General features: G+C 39.2%; 1 non-coding gene across 1 annotated transcript; it reads right to left on the bottom strand.

The window, feature by feature from the left end:
* Positions 1-545: 545 nt before the first annotated feature.
* On the bottom strand, positions 546-620 carry Trnas-cga (transfer RNA serine (anticodon CGA)). Its single transcript has one exon. It is a non-coding gene; the product is annotated as a tRNA-Ser (tRNA).
* Between the last annotated feature and the right edge of the window lie 23,825 nt (positions 621-24,445).

Here is a 24,445-nt window from a genome sequence, read left to right as displayed (position 1 = left end):
TAGACAGAATTTCTGTATAATGCGAAAAGTGGCAATTGGCGCTAAACAAAGAAAAGTGCGAGGTCATCCACATGGGTACTAAAAGAAATCCGATAAATTTTGGGTATCCGATAAATCGCACAAATCTAAGGGCTGTCACTTCGACTAAATACCTAAGAATTACAATTACGAGAAACTTAAATTGGAAAGACCACATGGATAATATTGTGTGGAAGAAGAAACAAAGACTGCGCTTTGTTGGCAGAATACTTAGAAGATACGACAAATCCACTGAAGAGACAGCCTACATTACACTTGTCCGTCCTCTGCTGGAATATTGCTGCACAGTGTGGGATCCTTACCAGATAGGATTGACGGAGGACATCGAAAAAGTGCAAAGAGGGCAGCTCGTTTCGTGTTATCGTGCAATAGGGGTGAGAGAGTGTCACTGATATGATACGCGAGTTGGGGTGGCAGTCACTGAACAAAGGCGGTTTTTAGAATGAAATATTCACTCTACAGCGGAGTGTGCGCTGATATGAAACTTCCTGGCAGATTAAAACGGTATGCCGGACCGAGACTCGAACTCGGGACCTTTGCCTTTCGCGGGCAAGTGCTCTACCAACTGAGCTACCCAAGCACGACTCACGGCCCATCCTCACAGCTTTAATTCCTCCAGTACCTCGTCTCCGCAATATCCTTTCTTCCAGGAGTGCTAGTTCTGCAAGGTTCGCAGGAGAGCTTCTGTGAAGTTTGGAAGGTAGGAGACGAGGTACTGGCGGAATTAAAGCTGTGAGGACGGCGCGTGAGTCGTGCTTGGGTAGCTCAGTTAGTCTTCTGGTAAACCTTCCGGGATGTAAGGTCATGGTCCATGAAACTCTTCAGCTCCTAACGTTTCGTCCAGAGCTGCGCTGGACATCTTCAGAGGGGTGTTTCTCCTCCGGTGAGTCTTACCGGAGGAGAAACACCCCTCTGAAGATGTCCAGCGCAGCTCTGGACGAAACGTTAGGAGCTGAAGAGTTTCATGGACCACGACCTTACATCCCGGAAGGTTTACCAGAAGATATGTCATCCGGTCGTGAAAGCTTTCATACTAAGCTCAGTTAGTGCCGAAAGGGTAGCTCAGCGTGTTCGGTCAGAGGGTTGGCTACCCTCTGTAATAAAAAAACTGAGTGATTGGATCAATAACGAACTTTAACGGGCGTCAGGTGACGTCCGCCACGAACAATTGAAACGAACAATAACAAACAAAATGAGAAAAATAGTTGGTAGAGCACTTGCCCGCGAAAGGCAAAGGTCCCGAGTTCGAGTCTCGATCCGGCACACCGTTTTAATCTGCCAGAAAGTTTCAAATGCGGTTTTCTTTGCGAGATCTATTTACGAAATTTCAATCACCAACTTTCTCTTCCGAATGCAAAAATATTTTGTTGAGACTCACCTACGTAGGGAGAAATGATCATCATAATAAAATAAGAGAAATCAGAGCTCGAACGGAAAGATTAAAGTGTTCCTTTTTCCCCACGCGCTATTCGAGAGTGGAATGGTAGAGAAGTAGTATGAAAATGGTTCAATGAACCCTCTGCCAGGCTTTTATGTGTGAATTGCAGAGTAACCATGTAGATGTAGATGTAGCCGGACATCTTAAGCATTAAACACTACAGGAAATCCCATCTCCAGTGTGCGATGCTCTCCTTCGCCCTAGAACTCTAACTGACGAAGTAACGGCATCAGTGTTCCGCCCCTGTCCAGATCTGTATTCAAAATATGTCTACTATTTACTAAAACAGATTAGTTATTTCTTCCACAAGTAAACTTTTTTCATTTACACACAACAGCAAACGATGTTTACATTGGTTATTGGTTTCTGTCATATATCAACCATCTTCAGAATATGTACGTAATAAGCAGCATTTAGCGATGAAGTAGTCGACGACAGTTATTGTCATACAACAGCAGTAGCAGATGTCCCAGTAGCTTGTCATTTTTTTTTAGAAATGATTTTCCACAAACAGAAATAGTTTGGGGGGCGACTTCTATTCCCTTCTCGGACACAAACAAAACTTCAGGGATTTATTAACAAACTTACTCAGCTAGACGACACGTATGCTGCCCTAAAAACTAGAAATGTAAGAAGCAAACCTGCACCTTGGCTATCCGAAGAACTAAAACAGCTCGTGAACCTCAGAGAAGCTGCACATCGTGTGTACAAACCTCGCCCCACGTCTGAAAATCGTATCTCTTACAGGCAGAAGCGGAACAGAGCCAGCCAAGGCATGAGAAAAACAAAGCTCAGGCATTCCCATATATTAACTGACAGCAGAACTAGACCAGCTGTCCTATGGAAACCCTGCGTGGTCTTGGTATAGGCAAAGGAAAAGCTGTAGCCGACCCTATCGTCCCAGCCGAAGAACGGAATCGGTATGTCACATTACCTACAACCACAATTCAACCGCAAACGAAACAGAGAATCATACATTGCTTCATGGGATGAACGACTGCAGTCACGAAAAATTCTATCTAAACCATGTCACTTCCAATACCGTCAAAAATGCCTTCGTGCGTATCATATAAGCATATACTGGATACGATGGCAACAAAATCCAAATAACGAACTCTATTTTCGCCTACTACTGTACTCTGTAACAGATATCTATCTTTAACGACTCCTTGACCACAAGTGTTTCTCTTGAGGTCTGGAAATAGCCACTACCAAAAAGGATGTTGCCACAGCACCCTCTGATTAGAGATCTATTTGCATTCTTCCGGCACTGTCCAAGGCCTTACAATACATAGTTCAAGACTTGCTAACAAACTACTTAACTACAACCAACCTACTATATAAATAAAAATCATAAACGTCGCAGCAAAACATCTGTCTTAATAAAGCTAACAGATGACTTGAAGCTTGTCATGGATGAACAAAAAGCGACTATCATGCACTTCTTAGAATTCAGCAAAGCACTTGACAAAGTCGACTTCGACGTTTTACTTACCAAGCTTGGCAGCCTAACTTTCTCGCCAAGTGCAGTGCAGTGGTTTCGCTCATACGTGACGTCTTGCTAGCAATGTGTCATGTCCTTCACCATAAAGTCACAATGGAGGCAGGCATTATCAGGCGTCCCCCGTGGTTCGGTATTTGGTCCTATACTCTTTTTATTGCACGTAAATTATATGTTATCAGTCTTGTCCTACTGCAAATACCACATGTATTCATGACCTCCAGTTGTATCTAAGTGCAAAACCTATAAGCGTGAAGACAGATATCGAGAATTTGAATAGTGAGCTGTATGCACCATCAAAATGGGCATGGAATATAGAGTTAAAGCTCAACCTAACCAAAACTCAAGCGCTACCAGTTAGTCGTCCTAGTTCACAGTATGCAACGTCGGGAATCTAAACCATCCTTAATTTTAAACGGATCAAACATAAAATTCTCTTCCTCAGGAAAGATTCTAGAAAAATGGAAATCTAAATTTGATTGAGCACTTAACTGCAATGTGTAAGAAGCCACCAGTGTCTCTCTATGCCTTACAGATGTATAAAAAATTTTCCCTCTTAACTCAAGAAAGGAACTTATACAATACTTATACTTTCAATTATTGATAACAGCGATGTTATCCCGCAAGGTCCTTCTCTGGAAAGCTCGAGGCGCCTGGAACTGGTTATGAACGTCTGTGTTCGATATGTCTCTGACGTTCAACTCACCATCATATATGAACAGCTATCCTGCCTGCGCACAGACAAGTGCTGTGATTTCCGTATATCCTGCCTCCTCTACTGTCTTATCCCACATACACTGTCCATCATATCTCTTCTCTACCTTATGCTCTTGTCTGAACAACATGATAGAAACATCTTTTCTGTCTCACTCCTTCGCTCTGCCCTTTTTCGAAGTCCTTTTCAGTAGCAGGAACCTGACCCTGCAGTAATCGCCTCATTACGTTAGAGAACTGAATAACATCTCCAATCTCAAAAGACAGTTAACGACATACCAACTGAAGCAATAATAGTGACTACCATTGTCACTGTGGGCACTTGTTACACCTTTAAATCCTTGTTTCCAACCAGATCTTCCGCATTTACCAGTGTTCTTAGCTAGTGCGGTCTCCTTAAATTTCGTTTCCCCGGAAATCGATATATCGCAAAATATCTATTTTGCACACCTATGAATTCTTTTCATGTCTGCGAGAATCATTATTGTTATTATTGTCATTATTATTATTATTATTGTTATTGTTGTTGTTACTGTTATCACTATTACTGGCAACAGCTGCAGTAATACAAGTACTGACGCTATTAACTTTATTAGTTAATAGTCAGTATTATTTACTTAGATAACCACTTCAGACATTCAAATCATTTTAATACTAGTTGTCATACTGAAATTAGTATTTCTTAGATAACTATGGTGTAATAGATACTGTATGTGTGAAACCCAGATCCGATGTAAGAGAGGACCTGAAGGCCCTAATCTGATCGGGTCAGATAAATAAATAAATAAGTAAATGTCTTTCTTCCTTGCAGTACCTCTTCATCTGGTAAGCCACCTGCCAACCTAATTTAAACTTTCTTCTGTAATATACTTTTTTGCAATTCTCCCAGTTTCTCGTCTTCCACATTTCCGTAGTTCGAGTTTTCCCTTCCATTCAAACCTTTGCTCTAGACTCTATTTAAAGGAACTTCTTTCTCAACACTGATACCGGTAATATAGGTCTCGTTGTTGAAAGCTCTCTTCGCCTGCACCAACCTTTTTTCTTGATGTTCTTTGCTTCACCTATTCTGGGTAAACTTTCCTTTTGTATATTTTGTTGAAGAGTCGCCTGTCTCTGAGCATTATGCCAATTCGTGACAGCATTTATGAGATCATATTTCGCCTTGAAACACGTATGTAACATAGCAGCGATGGCGAGGCATTGTAGCATCTGTGACCAGAGAGTATGCGCTTGACCGCGCGAGTGTTGCGAGCGGTTCTCAGTCTGTCAGTAGTCGTTGCGAGTCTGTCAGTCAGTCGTTGCGAGTCTGTAGCTCTGTCTAGTTGAGAGCAGTACTCTGTCAGTAGTCGTCGCGTGCTGTACGCTAATAGTCGTCATGCAGAGCGGTCGGTCAGTAGTAGCAGCCCAGTGCGGTTGTGTGATGTAGGCGGTCGGCAACACTGGTCAAGATGGTGAATAAGGTATACCATTAATTAATATAATCATTAGATAATGTAAAAATTTTTTTATTGTAATTATTCTCCAACAAGTTCCCCAATAATAATTTTTATTTCAAAAGCATTTTTTCAAAAATTTAATTTTTTATTGAAGTAAAGATTTCGTTGCACTTCCCATTTCATTCCACTTCTTTTGAAGAAAAATTTCACCAAAATCACAAAAAAAGAGAATATTATTATTTGCAATGCAGTTCCTCCAAGCGGTGCGCAACAACAAGAGCAGAAATGTGACATCCATTTATTCTGAGGTAAGACTTTAATTCTGATTGTTTTACACAGGGCCAAAGACCGATATTTCGGTTTAATTAAATTTTCTTATCACTGAATGGACTTTAATTTTTCATGAGGAATTTATATTTGAGTCAGATTGCGAATTTCACATTTTTTGTTGCCACTGTCAGTACATTTCATTGTGGGCAGGTTACGCTTAGCGCAATGTCCATTAGGATTCATAATTAAATATTGTCATATTTCTTTCTTTTAAATTTCGGTGGGGAGGTTACACTTGGCGACACCCAGTCCAGGATCGTATTTCGTTGAGAGTCTTTTGAACAACAGTCAGATATCTGCTCTTGTTTGCTTAGATATAATTAGGATTTAGCGCAACGCTTTTAATAATATTGTGACTTTCTCTCTACAGGTCAACGGCAATTTGTTGCTTTGTTGTATTTGTGTGTTGCTTTTGCATTGTGTTGATTTGTTTTGTAAAAAATTTTGACTATTGTAAAAATGCCGCGAAAGACTGTGAATAGTGTATCGCGAAGTATTGTGAATGAAATTACCGACTTAAACAACGTGACCGATAGTAATTGTGATACGCAATGTAATGATGACAATCCTGCGTTCACTAACAATCAGTGCATTCCAACCACTAATGATGACTTTCACCTTAATGATGAACAAACGAACTCAATTGTCTCGTCTGTTAACTTGACGACAATTGATGACGCAGAACGCTCTATTGTAATGAGCGCTGCAGAGCTTAACACACCCGATTTGGAAAACCCAAGTAACGAACAGACAAATTTGTCTAATGAATATGAACAGATCACACAAAGTAGGGCGGATTTATTTAATTCCGAAACAATGACTGATAGTGTACATTTGACTGGCAAACCATTTTCTAAAATACAGAATGACCAAATGGTCGCACAGAGCATGACAATTGCAAGTACTCCATCACAGAGCACTGAGAATGCAACTGCTACTTTTGATTTGAATCAATTTATGGCAATAATGCTACAATTTAAGAACGACCTTACTGTAAATTGCAAACAACTTAGTGTAGATGTCAAACAACTAGATAAAAAACAAGATAAAAATGATGAAAATCTCAGACAACTTAGTGAACAGGTCAGACAACAGAGTGAAGATTTTAAACAACTTAGGGAACAGAACAAACAAGATAATGAAAATCTCAAACAACACTTAAATGATAAATTAGACGACAATTCCAGACAGCTTAGTGAACAAATTAGAGACGTTGCCGCGCAGTGCCATGACACTAAGGAACAGTTGCGCGTGGAAATTGAGGCTTGTTCTCAAAAAAATAGCGAAGAAATTAAGTCTGTTGCGCAAGAATTAAGGGAAATGCAAACAGCCGCAACAGAAACACTCAGAGACGAAATTAGCGGAGTCGCTAAACAATGCTCTGAAAAAGCGACACAATTACGGGACGAGTTTAAAGCAATGACGGTAGAACTTTCGCGCTCAGTGGACGCAAAGATGGACGCGAAATTCGAACAGCAGAACACTCAGATAAACGAGCGCTTTAGTCAGCACATACAGAACAGTGATACGCGCTTCCGCAAATTTATTCAGGATCAAAACAAAGTAAAACGACAAGTCATGGAAACAATTACGGCTCAGAGACAAGAGGACAAACGTAAAATATTCGCGAAAGCGAAGACGTATGTAGACAATAATATTACTACAGTGTCCGACAAAATTAATACCATAGAACAATTGAACGCGGAATTACGGGATGAAATTTCTGATCTTAAATCAAAAACAGATACACACACAGTAAATATTCAAACAGTGACAGACAGATTCGAACAATTAGATCTAACACAGGATTGCGATGTCATCAAAGCTGATGTTAAAAAACTGAGCGAAACTACGCGTAAGTTGCAAAAACAGATTAATGCGTCTGATTCTAAAACCGATGATCAGGTTAAGATACTGACTGAAAAATGTGATGAATTGGCCAGTCGTATTGATGTTATCGAAAATACTAATGACAATAAATCAGACGATACTGCACCGGTTTCATTTATCCAAACACCTGAATTTCAAAATTTACAGCAGACAATTAATGAGATCGATTCATCTCACAATACGTTACGTAGGAAGTTGTCAAATTTACAACAAGAAGTAACAGAGATGAAAAACATTTCAGTTAATAACATACCGCAACAGACGCCACTTTATGAACATGTGTCAAACTCACGCAGCGCGTATAATTTGGGTAATTTACAGAGAATACGTGAATTAAGATCCGAAAAGCCACGCGACTTAAAATCTGAAAGGCTACGTAACTTGACATCCGAAATGACACAGACAAACAGATTCACACACAAACCCGAACGTGTTTTCAAATTCAGTGACGAGAACGTTGATTATAAGCAATTGGCATTTGTAAGAAAATGTAAAGAATTTAATAATGACAGAACACAGGTACACGCTTTGAGCTATATACGACAATTTGTTTTTGTACTTTCACCGCTATTGCCTGTAATGGAGAAGCTAGCTTTGAACCAGATGCGACAATTTATTTTTGTATTTACAACAGCATTGCCTATAATGAAGAAACTAGAATTAATTTGGATACAACTATTTGCTTTTGAATTTATACCGCTATTGCTTGCAACACAAAAGCTAAAATTTATTTGCAGTGCGTAATTGACCTCAGGGGATTCATTACGCTTTAATGAATATGTGCCGTAGCGAGCATAGGGCCCCGAGCTGTAGTAGTGCTGTTTCATCTTTAGTTTTCTGCACTGCTGCCTTTTCTTCTACTATCCTTTATATCTATCAAAACTGCTCTTCAACTATTGCTCTATGTAGAATTAAGAAATATTGTACTGAAAACCCGATATGACAAGTCTTTTACCGAATGTGACAATTTTCAGTAGGCACTCCCGTAATGACAACTACCGCCGTAATTTCAATTACAGATAAAATCGTAATCATCAGTATGTACAAAATTTTCGGCAGTCGCAACCACATTTTTGTAACAATAGATGTTTTTCACCACAATAGCATGAAAGTCAACCGCTTAGCATACCTAACCAACAATGCAGTCTACAAGGTCAACCAAACTTTAATGTTTCGCCGCGTGCACGTATAGTCCCAGCTCCAACAAATGGTAACGCATGGCAGCAAAGAAATAACTACGTACAGACAACACTCTATTTCAACTGGTATCGCAATACACCGTATAGGAATGACTATCACGACAGACGTAAAAATGATGAGCACAATTTTCAGCGTACATTTTAATAACAGTCGATCTTATGAGCAGCAACAACATCAGCAACAACAAATAATCATGAATGAAACAGACAATAGGTGTCATCCATAGCATAACACGTCAGTAAGAAATAACAGAACAGTTCATATAGTGGATATGCCACAACATTCTCCCGTAAATAATAACACATACGATAGTTTTTAACCAGATACAGCACAGATTGCATATTACAGTAACGCAAACATTACTTTTGACACGCAGAATTTTGCTCACGAGAATGTTATTTGAAACATGCTTTGTTGAATGCTCCACTTTTATCGCACCCCGATCTTACTAGAAATTTTTCCATTGCCACTGACAGTTCCAGCGCCGCTTTAGGCGTACACATTTTCCAGGAAATTGAAGAAGATGGTTCTACAGTAATTAAAAACATCGCGTTTGCAAGCCGCATTCTGTCACCTGCTGAACGAAATTATTCCGTTACAGAACTGGAAACATTATGTGTTGTATGGGCTTTTACGAGATTTAGGCACTTTCTTTATGGCAGACATACCACCGTTTACACAGACCACAGAGCGATACAATTTTTACTTTCAGCTAAATTCACTCACGACAGGTTAAGCAGATGGAAACTATATTTACAGGAATTTAATTTTACAATAGTTCACTTTCCCGGCACGCAAAATGTTATAGCAGACGCACTATCGCGTTCTCTCGGCAACAATCAGCAAGACGTAGCAACCAACTTCTGCAAAGCAAATTTCAGTGTCATGTACATTCAACAAGTAGCATTTGAAAATTTTATTTCATCGTCATTACAGGACATAGCACAAGAACAAAATAAAGACAACGTGTGGAAAGAAATTAAACACCTTTGGCAAGATAGGAATAATGTTACGATTAGAAACCATTACACTGTACGCAATGACATTTTGTTTCGCCGCTCTAATCCTGACAGCAACAGCTGGTTATTATGCATTCCTGACGAACTGGTTAACAAATTAATCTGGTACACTCATTTAAGTTACGCACATTACGGAGCAAGAAAATGTTTTCTTATACTGAGACAGAACTGTTATTTTACCAACATGGAGAAACGTATACGACGAGTTTTAGCGTCTTGTAAAATTTGCCAGAAAGCTAAATCAGACACCACTTCACATATTCCTCCATTATATCCCATTATACCTGTTAAATTAAGACATATGGCCGCTGTAGATATTTTTGGTCCGATTCCGAGAACTAACAGAGGTTTTTGCTACATCTTTGTCGCTGTTGAGCTCACTTCAAAATTTGTTACTTTCACTCCATTACGCAAAGCTACTGCCAAAACTGTTTCGAAAGCATTTGTAAAACATTTTCTATCTCATGTAGGGCATGTAATGAAAGTAATTTCTGATAATGGATCACAATTTCGTAGTAGCGTATGGACACGCATGTTACGAGCCAGAAACATTTCTCCGATCTATATATCCAAGTACCACGCTTCTTCGAACCCTTGTGAAAGATTAATGAAAGAAATTGGTAAGCTGTGCCGAATATACTGCCACAAAAGACATATTGATTGGGATACATACATACTTTCATTCCAAGATGTAATTAATTCCATTCCAAATGAATCCACTATGCTATCTCCGTCTGTTATACTGAAAAATGCTGAACCACCTAACAAAATTAAAGAATTAATAACATTTCCTACATCTCGTCGATTACGACACCACGAAATAATTGACATTGCGCTGAACAACATCAAACGTGCCGCAGAGCGCCGGAGAAGACAGCAAAAACAGGTTTGTACACGCCGCGACTTTCACGTTGGACAGAAGATACTAGTACGTACACACTATTTATCCAGTAAATTAAAAGGTAAGTGCAGTAAATTTGAACTTCTATACGCAGGTCCATATCGGATTCGCAGCATCCCTCACCCCAATGTTGTACACGTCGAAACTTTGAGAACCAGAAAATCGAAAGGCAATCACCATATCTCAAACATTAAACCGTTTATTGAATGAAGACACTTTATGATTCAACACACTATGATGTCATTTACTAATGCAATTAATTCACCTGACTAATTACTGATGATTATCGTATTTTTTCTTGGCAAGTGCCCGGCAAGGTAAGGTTAGCAGGTCGCTTTTCTTGTCGTTACACATCAGACCGTGCACATTTTCCACTTTTTTGTGTGTATGATTGTTTTCAAGTTTTGTTTGTATGTACTGTGAAATAGTTAAGATATAACACACACCAGTTGACTTTGACATTTTTTGTTGCCATATGACACCTCAAGATCGTGACTGTTTAACATTTTTTTTTTTTTTTGCTACTGCATTGTATTATTCTGTGTACATTTTTGCATCTGAACACTGTCAACGTCTTTAACATATTACGTTTTCTGTCATGTTATGCTGTATGGCTAATTGTGTCACCATAAACCAGTCATTATTTAGTGGGTATATGATTTAAATGCAAGACATTAATCTCTGTCATCAATTTCAGAAAGAAATGATGTATGTAAGAAATAAATTCAACAGAAATGGGAATTTCACCTACGGAATAAACGAAAGGAGATGCGATAACTTTATGAGGAAGAGTAAATGGATCAGGATTAACAAACATTAACAAGAATATACTATACTCATCACAGAATAGCAGTCTTAACTAATTTTTTCTTTCAGAATACAAGGTGATTGATGCAGGCTGTCAGAGAGAACTACACATCTTAGTTTTAGTGATGAAATATGCTAGAGTGATTTTTTGCAGATGATAATGAATACTGATGGTAGTTATTTAAGTATTTGTTGCAGTTTGCTTTGACAGCAGGTGTTATATTGCATAGTAGGATGACGGAAAGTTTTGGAAAGGACAGCTATGGAACACATTTTTATACACATTTCACTACCTGTTAATTCGAAGTTCACTACTTTTCAGCATAGTGTGCGTTTCCTCTTTCAGGTCAATAATCCATTTTGTATTTTTTTCAGGAGAAGCTTTTCATGATACTTGCTAAACCTGTTACTTATTATACCTGTTCTAGAACTTGCATTTTTTTTTTGTATTTTACCCATTTGTGTTTATCATTTATAAATGTGATCACATGTACTGCCTTGTTACATAATCTTGCTACAGCTGACTCATGACGAATGACGTTACCTATCCTCATTTGCTGCAATAGGTCAAAAGCAAATAGTGTTATGTTTCAGCAATTAATTATCGATCCCAACGCAATGCATTGCTACCAAAAAAATGTATTACCAGTCCCACATAATGTCACTAGTTTATGATAATTCTGAATAATACTGATCAACTCTGAATAGCATGTCACTTGAGTAATGACCTCTTAATGAGACTATATTCAAAATAATGCTTTGTCACTAGCTAATAACTGCCACTGTTTATTGTAATGATACTACTTATAATGCCTGTGATTACTAATGATTTGACTGTAATTAACTGATTTTAATAATGACTTTGTAATGATCTGAATACTACTGAAGGAGGAACACTGTTTATTGTAATGATACTACTTATAATGCCTGTGATTATTAATGATTTGACTGTAATTAACTGATTTTAATAATGACTTTGTAATGATCTGAATACTACTGAAGGAGGAACACTGTTTATTGTAATGATATTACTTATAATGCCTGTGATTATTAATGATTTGACTGTAATTAACTGATTTTTAATAATGACTTCGTAATAATCTGAATAATACTGAATGATGATTCTATTCAATACTTGCTGGCCACTGAGTGCCAATAATTAATGTCACTTGAAGAATTGTTATTAATTATGCCATTAATTAGCCCTTTTTTTTCCCATGTTGAGTTTTCATGTTTTGGTTAATGGCCAATGAGTGCCAATAATTTGTATCACTCAATGTATTATGTTAATGCTAGGCCAATAATTGACTCTCCTTTTCAATTAAGGCTTCTGATGAACATTATTCTGTCTTACTAAATATACTTTGTAACTGGCCAAGGACCGCCACTGTTTATTGTAATACGATTACCCATGATGCCAGCTAGTGATTCTTAATAGATTGGAATGACACATAATTAATTAACTATGGTACTGTTTAATAATGCTTTGTAATTAATTAAGGCTAATAATTCTTACTATATTGAAATGACAAATGATTAATTAATTAACTGTAATTAGACAAATGATTAATTAACGACAAATGATTAATTAACTGTAATTAGACAAACGATTAATTAACGACAAATGATTAATTAACTGTAATTAGACAAATGATTAATTAACTGTAATTAGACAAATGATTAATTAACGACAAATGATTAATTAACTGTAATTAGGAAAAGGCTAATGATTATTGGAATGACAAATGATTAATTAACTGTAATTAGGAGAAGGTTAATGATTCTTAATTATACCCTGTAACTGAAAAGAATGCGATTATTTCATAATGCTTTGTAACCAGGAAAAGAAGGCTACTGATTCTATGTAAAACAATTAATGAACATTTTTCTGTAATACTACATACTTGGTACAGAAATGTTCAATAACTGGGCTATGAATGCCACAAACTGCTAATTAAGTCTGTAATTGTCAATATTATGTGACTTGATGTCCTTCACCTCATAAGCTGACTACCCTGAATTACTGCAATGTCCATTTGTCCTGTTTATCCTAGTGATCATGGAGCACTATATTTGGTTTTGCACTAATTCTACGTTGGTGCGCCTTGTAAGAGTGTGGTGTTGACACGACATGCTGTCCACCACCATGAGCGATGAAGACATTATTATGGTCCCACTGTTTGGTGTACCTAATGTACTGCCAAAATGAAAACATGGAACATTACTACGACAGTTCAGTGTCTTGGCTACACTGATAAATTCTGATGGGAAAAGAACTTTAAGTTGTGTCACTTGGTGTTGTACTTCTGTGGAAAGATATGGACTTTCAGAACAGCTGTGTGCAATCTAAAGTGCTACAACCATGATGCAATCCTTCCCTTTCCTATCCTGATTCTTGTCACATAAAAAAAAAAAAAAATTTTTTTGGTAACATCATTTATGTTCATAGGTTATACATTTTTCGATTCGCTGAACTCCAATGCGAGTACACTTATGTCACTTGTCAACATAATATTTTTTGCCAGTCTATTTATTTGTTCTGAATATGCTAAAGAATTTTTTTTCAGTGCCTGTGCACTTTATCTGTCAAAAAATTTGTATATACATTTTTCTGATTTGCTACTATCTTTAGTATTCACATTTTGTCTTTGTCTGTTATATTTTGTACTTAGTGCGTGTGCACAACATTTAAATATTCTGTAAGTTGTAGGATTTTGTTAATTAATGAAAAATTTTGCCGCGCTTGGCAAGTCCAAATGACTCACCATCGCTGCCAAATTTTTGCCCCCCCAGTGGAGGGTTATGAAACACGTATGTAACATAGCAGCGATGGCGAGGCATTGTAGCATCTGTGACCAGAGAGTATGCGCTTGACCGCGCGAGTGTTGCGAGCGGTTCTCAGTCTGTCAGTAGTCGTTGCGAGTCTGTCAGTCAGTCGTTGCGAGTCTGTAGCTCTGTCTAGTTGAGAGCAGTACTCTGTCAGTAGTCGTCGCGTGCTGTACGCTAATAGTCGTCATGCAGAGCGGTCGGTCAGTAGTAGCAGCCCAGTGCGGTTGTGTGATGTAGGCGGTCGGCAACACTGGTCAAGATGGTGAATAAGGTATACCATTAATTAATATAATCATTAGATAATGTAAAAATTTTTTTATTGTAATTATTCTCCAACAAGTTCCCCAATAATAATTTTTATTTCAAAAGCATTTTTTCAAAAATTTAATTTTTTATTGAAGTAAAGATTTCGTTGCACTTCCCATTTCATTCCACTTCTTTTGAAGAAAAATTTCACCAAAATCACAAAAAAAGAGAATATTATTATTTGCAATGCAGTTCCTCCAAGCGGTGCGCAACAACAAGAGCAGAAATGTGACATCCATTTATTCTGAGGTAAGACTTTAATTCTGATTGTTTTACACAGGGCCAAAGACCGATATTTCGGTTTAATTAAATTTTCTTATCACTGAATGGACTTTAATTTTTCATGAGGAATTTATATTTGAGTCAGATTGCGAATTTCACATTTTTTGTTGCCATTGTCAGTACATTTCATTGTGGGCAGGTTACGCTTAGCGCAATGTCCATTAGGATTCATAATTAAATATTGTCATATTTCTTTCTTTTAAATTTCGGTGGGGAGGTTACAGCCTTACATTGTCTTAGAGTTCTGAAGTCCACAGTTGCTATGAAAATACAATAGTTTCTCTTATTTCTCCCGTCTGTTACTAAAAGTAAAGCCAATGTAGCTTCCCCTTTCGTTTCCTCAACTTTCCTGTCCTTTTGCCTACACATTAATTTAAACGTCACCTTAGAAACATGAGTGCCAAACAGTCTATTAAATAGAATTACAATCAGCCGCTTTTGGCATCTTCGGTAATGATGAAATGACTTCTGAAAATAAGATGTTACCTAAATCTCTTGTTTCATATACTGCCCAACCTTTCATATACTGCCTGATCTTTTATTCCCTATATCGAAAACTGACTTTAATACCTGCAAGGACGTCGATTGTCTCTTACTTGTTTCACATTCGATCGTTAAATTCTCTATAAAAATCTAGATGCATCACTGGATCATACAATTTTTTATACATCAGCCTCCTTCGCTCTTGGATATGTCTTTATTACGGTACAGAGCTTCTGTTTGCACCAGTTGTTTGTTTGTCTTTTCTCCCCAAATTTCCAACAACAACCCCTTAATCACACCTTTGCTATCATTTCTCCGAAATTACTGTTAATCTTCCTATTATTATTTCCTACGATGAGCAGTTTCTCATTTTTTATTACATGTTTATTTCTTCCATTCTGGTTTAGCCTTTATGCAGTTCCAGTTGATTTCATTCGTACATTCATCTGTAGATGATTACGTTAGATGTACTTATCGTTCCAGTTGATCCATAGTAAGGAGATCCTCTGGGGTTTGGAACATGTCAGAAAACAAGAATACGTAATAAATATTTACAAAATAAGAACTGATATGCTAAATACCTTCCACAGATCCCAAATGAAATTTCCCTTGTGGATGCGGAATAGGTCAAAAAATCGTCTTGAGCATGTTGTTGTTGTTGTGGTCTTCAGTCCTGAGACTGGTTTGATGCAGCTCTCCATGCTACTCTATCCTGTGCAAGCTTCTTCATCTCCCAGTACCTACTGCAACCTACATCCTTCTGAATCTGCTTAGTGTATTCATCTCTTGGTCTCCCTCTACGATTTTTACCCTCCAGCTGCCCTCCAATACTAAATTGGTGATCCCTTGATGCCTCAGAACATGTCCTACCAACCGATCCCGTCTTCTGGTCAAGTTGTTCCACAAACTTCTCTTCTCCCCAATCCTATTCAATACTTCCTCATTACTTATGTGATCTACCCATCTAATCTTCAACATTCTTCTGTAGCACCACATTTCGAAAGCTTCTATTCTCTTCTTGTCTAAACTATTTATCGTCCTTGTTTCACTTCCATACATGGCTACACTCCATACAAATACTTTCAGAACTTTCCTAAATCTCTGTCTTACCATTATATAATCTATCTGATACCTTTTAGCTTCTTCCATGTATACAACCTTCTTTCATGATTCTTAAACCAAGTGTTAGCTATGATTACGTTGCTCTGTGCAAAATTCTACCAGGCGGCTTCCTCTTTCATTTCTTAGCCCCAATCCATATTCACCTACTATGTTTCCTTCTTTCCCTTTTCCAACACTCGAATTCCAGTCACCCATGACTATTAAATTTTCGTCTCCCTTCACTACCTGAATAATTTCTTTTATCTCATCATACATTTCTTCAATTTCTTCGTCATCTGCAGAGCTAGTTGGCATATAAACTTGTACTACTGTAGTAGGTGTGGGCTTGTGCATACAGATATTAAATGTTTAATATACTTAGGTACATGCGATAATTCTTAGGCTATTGTAGCCATGCATCATCAAATAAAAGAAATAAAATAAAAAAAACATTCTACATCACTTATTTACAATGATCGCATTACTGCACAAAATTTGTACACAAGTCAAACTGTATCATGTTAAGTGATATTATTAGTAACATATAGAAATCAATGGGTCTCTAAGAAATTCATTACTTGAGTAGGAGGAGTTGGGCACCAGTAAATCCTTTCAACTCTTCTCAAGTTGAACTTTATTATTAGTTAAACTTCTGTGGCTGCTGGCATTTTACTGAAAATGTGTATTGCAGAGAAGTGGACACCTTTCTGAAAAAAAGTAAATTACTTTAAATGTTCCTGAAAATTACTCTTATTTCCGGTACTGATCCCACGAACTGAGCTGTTGGTTTGAGAAAAAGATATATTTTTTGAGACAAGTTTTATTAAAGAATAAATATATTGGGAAGCACTAATTAGTATTCCCAGTTCTTTAAACAGCCCTCTGCAGGACGTTTTCGAACTCATGCCACAAATAATTCGTACTGCACCTTTTTGGGCTCGGAAAACTTTAGCTTGACCTGATGAGTTACCCCAAAAAATAATTCCGTTTGACATTATGGAATGAAAGTAAGCATAGCACGCTAGCTTTTTTAATTTTATATCACCTACGTCTGACAACATTCGCGTAGCAAATAGAAATTTGCTTAGGCGCTTCAGAAGCTCTATGATGTGCTCCTTCCAGTTAAATTTATTATGAAGCTTAATCCCAAGAATTTAACAGTGTCAAGTTCTTCTAGGTGCTTGCCATCATATTTTACGAGTTCTAAGCTGAATATAGTATGTTTCTTCAAGGTTTAGTGACAAAGAATTGGTTAAGAACCATGTATTAACGTCCGTGAAAATTTCTTTAGCTGACTTTTCTAAGGTTATACTTGTATCTACAGCCATACTCAGCAAATCACTGTCAAGTGCATATCAGAGGTTACCTATCATTGTGCCACTTATTAAGATTTTTATTAATGTTCTTCCCTTATGAAGCGAAGGAAGAATGTTTGTTTAAATATCTCTGTTAGTCTTTAATTTGTCTAATCTTGTGTTGCACCCTCTAAGAGCGTTAGGGAGGCGGGGGTGGGGGGGGGGAGGGGGGGTGGGGGGGTGCTGTAACATATTCCTACATTCTTCAATAATACTGTCTCTTGAAACTTTGTAAATATCGAAACTATCTGGACACCTATCAGTGGATATTAATATGGGACGTCCACAATTCACCTTTATGATGGCTTCAACTCTGCTAGGGATACTTTCAATGAGGTATCCGAATGGCAAACCACTCTGCCTCAAGAGACGAAACCAGAGAACGTACTGATGTCGGAGGCTAGCGTCCCTAGCGGAATCGATGTTCTAACTCATCCTAAGGGTGTTCGATAGCGTTCAGGCAGGGGCTCTGGGCAGGCCTCTAAACTTCAGAGCTGTTGTTGCCCACAAATCATTTCCCTTTGTGACAGCGTGCATTGTCTTACAGATACAAACAATAATCGTCTCCTAAATGTCATCTTCTTACGCACAGTAAGGGAATCTCTCGCCCTAACCACGGAAAACACCGCATACCGTAACTGCATATCGTCCTTACTTCACTGTGGCACTACACGTGACGGCAGGAAACGCTCTAGAGGCATTTCCTCAACCCAAACTCTTTCATCGGCTTGCCACCAGGCGTAATATGATTCATCACTCCAAATCACTCCTGTACAGTCACCCATTGTCCAGGGCGTCGCTCTCAACTCCATCTCTTGCGCCGCTTAGCGCCGGCTACGGAAATGGGCGGCTTATGAGGAGCTGCACAATCGTTGTACCACAGTCTTTTTAACTCTCTACGCACAGTAATTGTGCTAGTTAAAGTACGGGTAGACAAATGGCTCTGAGCACTATGGGACTTAACTTCTGAGGTCATCAGTCCCCTAGAACTTAGAACTACTTAAACCTAACTAACCTAAGGACATCACACACATCCATGCCCGAAGCAGGATTCGAACCTGCGACCGTAGCGGTCGCGCGGTTCCAGACTGTAGCGCCTAGAACCGCTCGGCCACCACGGCCGGCTCTACGGGTAGCACTTTAAACTCATGGGTGATTCCTTCCCCTTACTTCATGCGATTTTTTACAACTACCCTTCGCAGTACTCGACGGTCCCTGTCCGCCAGTACATTAGGCTTGTCTGTTCTGGGTTTATCTATGGTCGTTCCTTCGCGTTTGAACTTCGTAATCACATCACCTACAGTACACTTGGCTATCCTTAAAAGGCTTTAAATGTCGTTGATAGAATTGTTACTCAGATGACCTCCAATGGCTAGTGGAGGTTCGAAGTCATTGAGCTCTCCTGAGCGACGTATTCTGGGGTTACAGTTTGTTTACGGACAACACAATACCTCCCCCCCACCTCCCCGCCCATCTTTTACTCTGGCGGGTCCATCTCTCGTGATGTCTAGTAGCTACCTGCACATCACTAGAGGTGTTTGCTCAGACAACGTACGCTTTCTCCTCATAATATGCATCTATCTTCAAGTGCCTCCCAATTTACGTTTTCCATCACTTCCGTGACGTTTACCCGTGAGTCAAAGAAACTTGTGACCATACGTACTGCTGTTATTCGTATACGTTCTACACTGAAGAGCCAAAAGAAACTGGTACACCTGCCTAATATCGTGCAGGGCCCCCGTGAGCGTGCAGATGTGCCGCCACACGTCGTGACATGGGCTCGACTAACTTCTGAAGTTGTGCTGGAGGCAACTGACACCATGAATCCTGGGCGTGTGGGTTGTCGCACATGCTCCTCACCATTACAGAGCCTCCATGAGCTTGAACAGTCCCATGCTGATATGCAGGGTCCAAGGATTCATGAAGAAGTCTCCATACCCGTACGCGTCCATCCGCTCGATACAATTTGAAACGAGACATGTCCTACCAGGCAACATGTTTCTAGTCATTAACAGTCCAATGTCGGTGTTGACAGGCCCGGGCGAGGCGTAAGGCTTCGTATTGTGCAGTCATCATGGGTACAAGAGTGGGCCTTCGGCTCCGAAAGCCCATATCGATGATGTTTCGTTGAATGGTTCGCACACTGACACTTGTTGATGACCCGGCATTGTAATCTGCAGCAATCTGCGGAAAGGTTGCACTTCTTTCACGCTGAACGTCTCTCTTCAATCGTCGTTGGTCCCGTTCTTGCAGGATTTTTTCCCAGCCGCAGCGATGTCGGAGATTTGACGCTTTACCGGATTCCTGATATTCACGGTACACTTGTGAAATGGTCGTACGGGAAAATCTCCATTTCATCGATACGTCGTAGATGCTGTGTCCCATCGCTCGTGCGCCAACTATAACATTACTTTCAAACTCACTTAAATCTTGATAACCTGCCATTGTAGTGGCAGTAACCGATCTAACAACTGCGCCAGACACTTGTTGTCCTATATAGGGGTCGCCGACCACAGCGCCGTATTCTGCCTGTTTACATATCTGTGTATTTGAATACGCTTGCCTATACTAATTTCTTTTGCACTTCAATGTATTAGCACTATTAGTCCTATTCGCTAAGAGCCCCATTCATTTCAGCAATACTCTAGGAGGAGTTGCAAAAGTATTTGATAAGCAGTCTCCGAATTTCATGTACATGTATCTTCAATGAATGTGCAAACAAAGCTAACTAACTGGTGTACACACACACAAACACACACACACACACACACAGACACAGACACACCACACTCATACACGCGCACACACTGTGTGTGTGTGTGTGTGTGTGTGTGTGTGTGTGTACTGTGCACTGTATACGGCACACTGTCAATATAGTCTTACATAAAGCCCTCCTTCAACACTTTGAAATACAGAGTGTTTCACGTTCGGTGTTGTGAGGGAACCAATGGCAGGGGGACCGGCTCTGATCGTCGGTGAAGTTACGAGCCGTTCCTCGGTCTTTGGCAGGTTGCGTAACGGTTTTGGAAGGACGACCGAGAAACCCATTCTGCCACTAAGAATTTCAAAGAGGTGTGTCAGTAGGATCTGCGCACGGAGCTGCATAAAAACTAAAATTGATTCCTTAAAAAGTTACGGTAGTGCATCGGCTCTCCAATTAAGGTGCTGGTGATCCTGAAATGCCACACTTTTTTATGTGCATTTTTCAGGATACGTAACTGGCAAATCAATTTACGCTGCAGTTCCGAAAATCGTCATCGGTACTTCATATGATATGAAAATTGGGGTGAAATGTGGAATTAGTATACTCGACTTACTGAACCGATGTTTTTCCAACAAACCATAACTTCTGATATGTATGTAAACAATTTAATGCAACCTTTTTGAGAGAACTAACAACTAAAGAAAAGACTCACGGTTACAGTGCAACAGCATACAGCGGCCACACATCCATGACAAGAACTCTCTTTAGCAACCACGAGAGCGTTATGAAAGCCCTCAGCAAATTCCATTGACAGACGTTACAAGACAGGCGTTGCGCGTGACGGAGAAAAACCGTTTTGCAAGATATTCTTTCGTTACACATACGTCTCGCGAAATGTACGTGACGAGAAAATCAGACATGCTTGACCTTTTAGCAACAAATAATCCAAATAGGGAGCACCGTGAAGAATACTGGAGTTAGTGAGCACAAGGACCTTGTAGCGAGACTGAATACCATAAGATTCAAATGCACCAAAAATTAACGCAAAATATATCTATTTAAAAAAGCAAATAAAAATTCGCCTGACGCTTTCCTAAGAGACGGCCTCCATTTCTACCGCACTCACAATGTAAGCGTAAACCAGATGTGGATTGGATTCAAAGAAATAGTATAGACGGCAATTCAGAGATATTTACCACATTCATCCAAACTTACATACTAATATTATAAATGCGAAAGTAACTCTGTCTGTTAAGCTTTCACAACTAAACCGTTGAACCGATTTTGATGAAATTTGATATGGCGATAGCTTGAACGCTGAGGAAGAACATACGCTACTTTATAAAGTATGTAGTACAAGATATTTAATGATCTGAATAATGTAGCGTGAATTATGGAGCATCCATACTTCTATTCTAGCTTCAGTCACAAGCCCGTTGCATTCTAGCCGCTGAGCGTCAGGCGACTGTTAAAGCTTCACAACCACATCCTTTAAATGTCGTACGGCAGAGAGACGTGCCTTTACAAGTAGAGCGTGGGAGGCTGTCAGAGACGCTGCATTTGATCATGATACGCAAGCGCAGCCGCAGGTAATAGGCAGAAACGTGAGTGTAGCTGACGTCATTGCACGTACAAATGATTTACAATTTGTGCTTCGCCAAACTACAAATTAGTTATTTTCTTTCTTCGTCAGTTTAACGCTATTTAATAATTTCGAAAATTCCTCATTTGATTTTACTGCCATCACCATCACTCATCGTAACAAAACTACTCATAAACGGCAACATCTCGTGGTCTTTTGCTTAGCTTTACTGACCTGTGATCAGAGGGTCCCGAGGTCGATTCTCAGCCGGGTCGGATTTCCTTCGTTCGGAGCTGGGAGTTTGTGTTGTCTTTATCATCATCCTATCATCATCAAAGCGCAAGTCATCGAACTTGTATCAAATAAAAAGACTTGTACCAAGCGGCCGAACATCCCAAACGGGACTTCCTGGTCGATAAAGCCATACGCAAATTTCATTTAATTTTACTGACATGCGAGCGCAGATGCGGGTAGCAGATAGTAAGTTAATAAGAGTTGGTACAGTCCTCCATGGTACACAAAACGGGTCAGAACACTGTTGCAGAAGCAACGAAAAATGCATGCCAAGTTTAAAGGAACGCAAAATCCCGAAGACTGGGAAGTTTTACAGAAGCTGTAAATTTAGCCCGAAATTCAGTGCGAAATGCTTTTAATAGTTTCCACAATTAAATTCTGTCTCAAAATCTGGCGAAAATCCAAAGAGATTCTGGTTGTATGAAATGTATGCTAGCAGAAACACGCCGTCACTACCTTCACTGCACGACGGCAATGACACTGTTACTGAGTACTGTTTTCCGAAGTTTCTCCACCAAAGACCACTAAGCAAATATTGCAGAGTTCGAATGAAGAACAGCCCCCAATAAGAAAGGTCGGCGTAGCGAGACAACTTAAGTCACTTTATGAAAAGTCCCCTTAGAAAAATTAAGCATGACTGTGCTGGTAAACTTCTACATTATTTCATAAAAAGACAGCTGAGTAAAACTGAACGTACTCAGACATTTCTCTCTTTACTTATTCTGACCATCACTAAACTGACACACAAATTTTTAGCGCAACGCAATCTGACTTTCAAAAATCCCTACAAAAGAATGGCTTTGACTAACAATAACCTATACCTTTCATGAATCACTGCCCTCACAAAAATCTTCGTTACTCGAACTACTGCAATACAGCTAGCGCCAATACTGCCTGCTAAATAAAAGATTCTAACTACTGAAAGCACTAACTACGGATAGGCATATCCCCAATTGCCCAACGCTACGCGCTGTTCGGGATTAGCCGAGCGGTCTCGGGCGCTGCAGTCATGGACTGTGCGGAGGTTCGAGTCCTCCCTCGGGCATGGGTGTGTGTGTTTGTCCTTAGGATAATTTAGGTTAAGTAGTGTGTAAGCTTAGGCACTGATGACCTTAGCCGTTACGTCCCGTAACATTTCTCACACATTTGAACATTTGCTATGCGCAGTTCACATCCAACTGCCCAACACTACATAAGCGCATATTCCAACAATGAGTCCAACCAGCCACAGACTGCACACAGTCAGCGACTTTCATACAGAGCGCTACGTGGCGTTACGAACATAAAAACCTAAACAGCCTACTTACAACTTAATAAAATCAGTCTTCCGGTCCAGGAAGTATGCCAGTTAGGTACTTTTCAGGGTACGCTGGCAAAACAGCTCAAAACTTCTCAGTTATGTACAACAGTTCGTTCGACGAAAGATCCGTGCCTAAAAACTGGAAAGTTACACAGGTCACACCAATACACAAGAATAGAAATAGGAATAATCCACTTAATTACAGACCCAAATCGCTAACGTCGATTTGTAGTATAATTGTAGAACGTATACTGTGTTCGAACACTATGAATTACCTCGAAGAAAACGGTCTATTGACACAGAGCACGGATTCAAAAACAATATGTTTTAGTGAAACACAGCTATTTCTTTATTCACACGAAACAGTGAGTACTCTCGACAGGGGATATCAGATTAATTTCATATTTCTAAATTTCTAGAATTCTTATGTCTCTGTTCCTCACAAGAGACTTTTAATCAAGTTGCGTGGTTATGGAGCATCGTCCCAGTTATACAAATGGATTCGTGATTTCCTGTCAGAAAGTTCATATTACCTGACGGAATGCCATCGAGTAAAACAAATCTTATACGGAGATCCCCAAGGATGTGTTGTAGGTCCTCTGCTGTTCTTGATCTATAAAAACGATTTAGGAGACAATCCGAGCAGCCCTCTTAGATTGCTAGCTGATGATGTCATCCTTTACCGTCAAGTAAGAAGATCCAAACCAATAGCAAAAGGATTTAGACAACACTGTACATGTGTATGGTGCGAAATATGGTAATTGGCGCTAAATAATGAAAGTGTGAACAATAAAAAGAATCCGTTAAATTTCGGTTACACGATAAATCGCAAAAATTTGTAGGCTGTCAGTTCAACTACATACATTGGGATTACCATAAGAAGAACTAGGATCATATAGAAAATGTTATGTACAAGACGAGCCAAACACTGTTT

Source organism: Schistocerca serialis, chromosome 1 (assembly GCF_023864345.2).
Source record: "Schistocerca serialis cubense isolate TAMUIC-IGC-003099 chromosome 1, iqSchSeri2.2, whole genome shotgun sequence".
Classification (NCBI taxonomy): domain Eukaryota; kingdom Metazoa; phylum Arthropoda; class Insecta; order Orthoptera; family Acrididae; genus Schistocerca; species Schistocerca serialis.
This window is presented reverse-complemented; position numbering and strand designations above follow the sequence as displayed.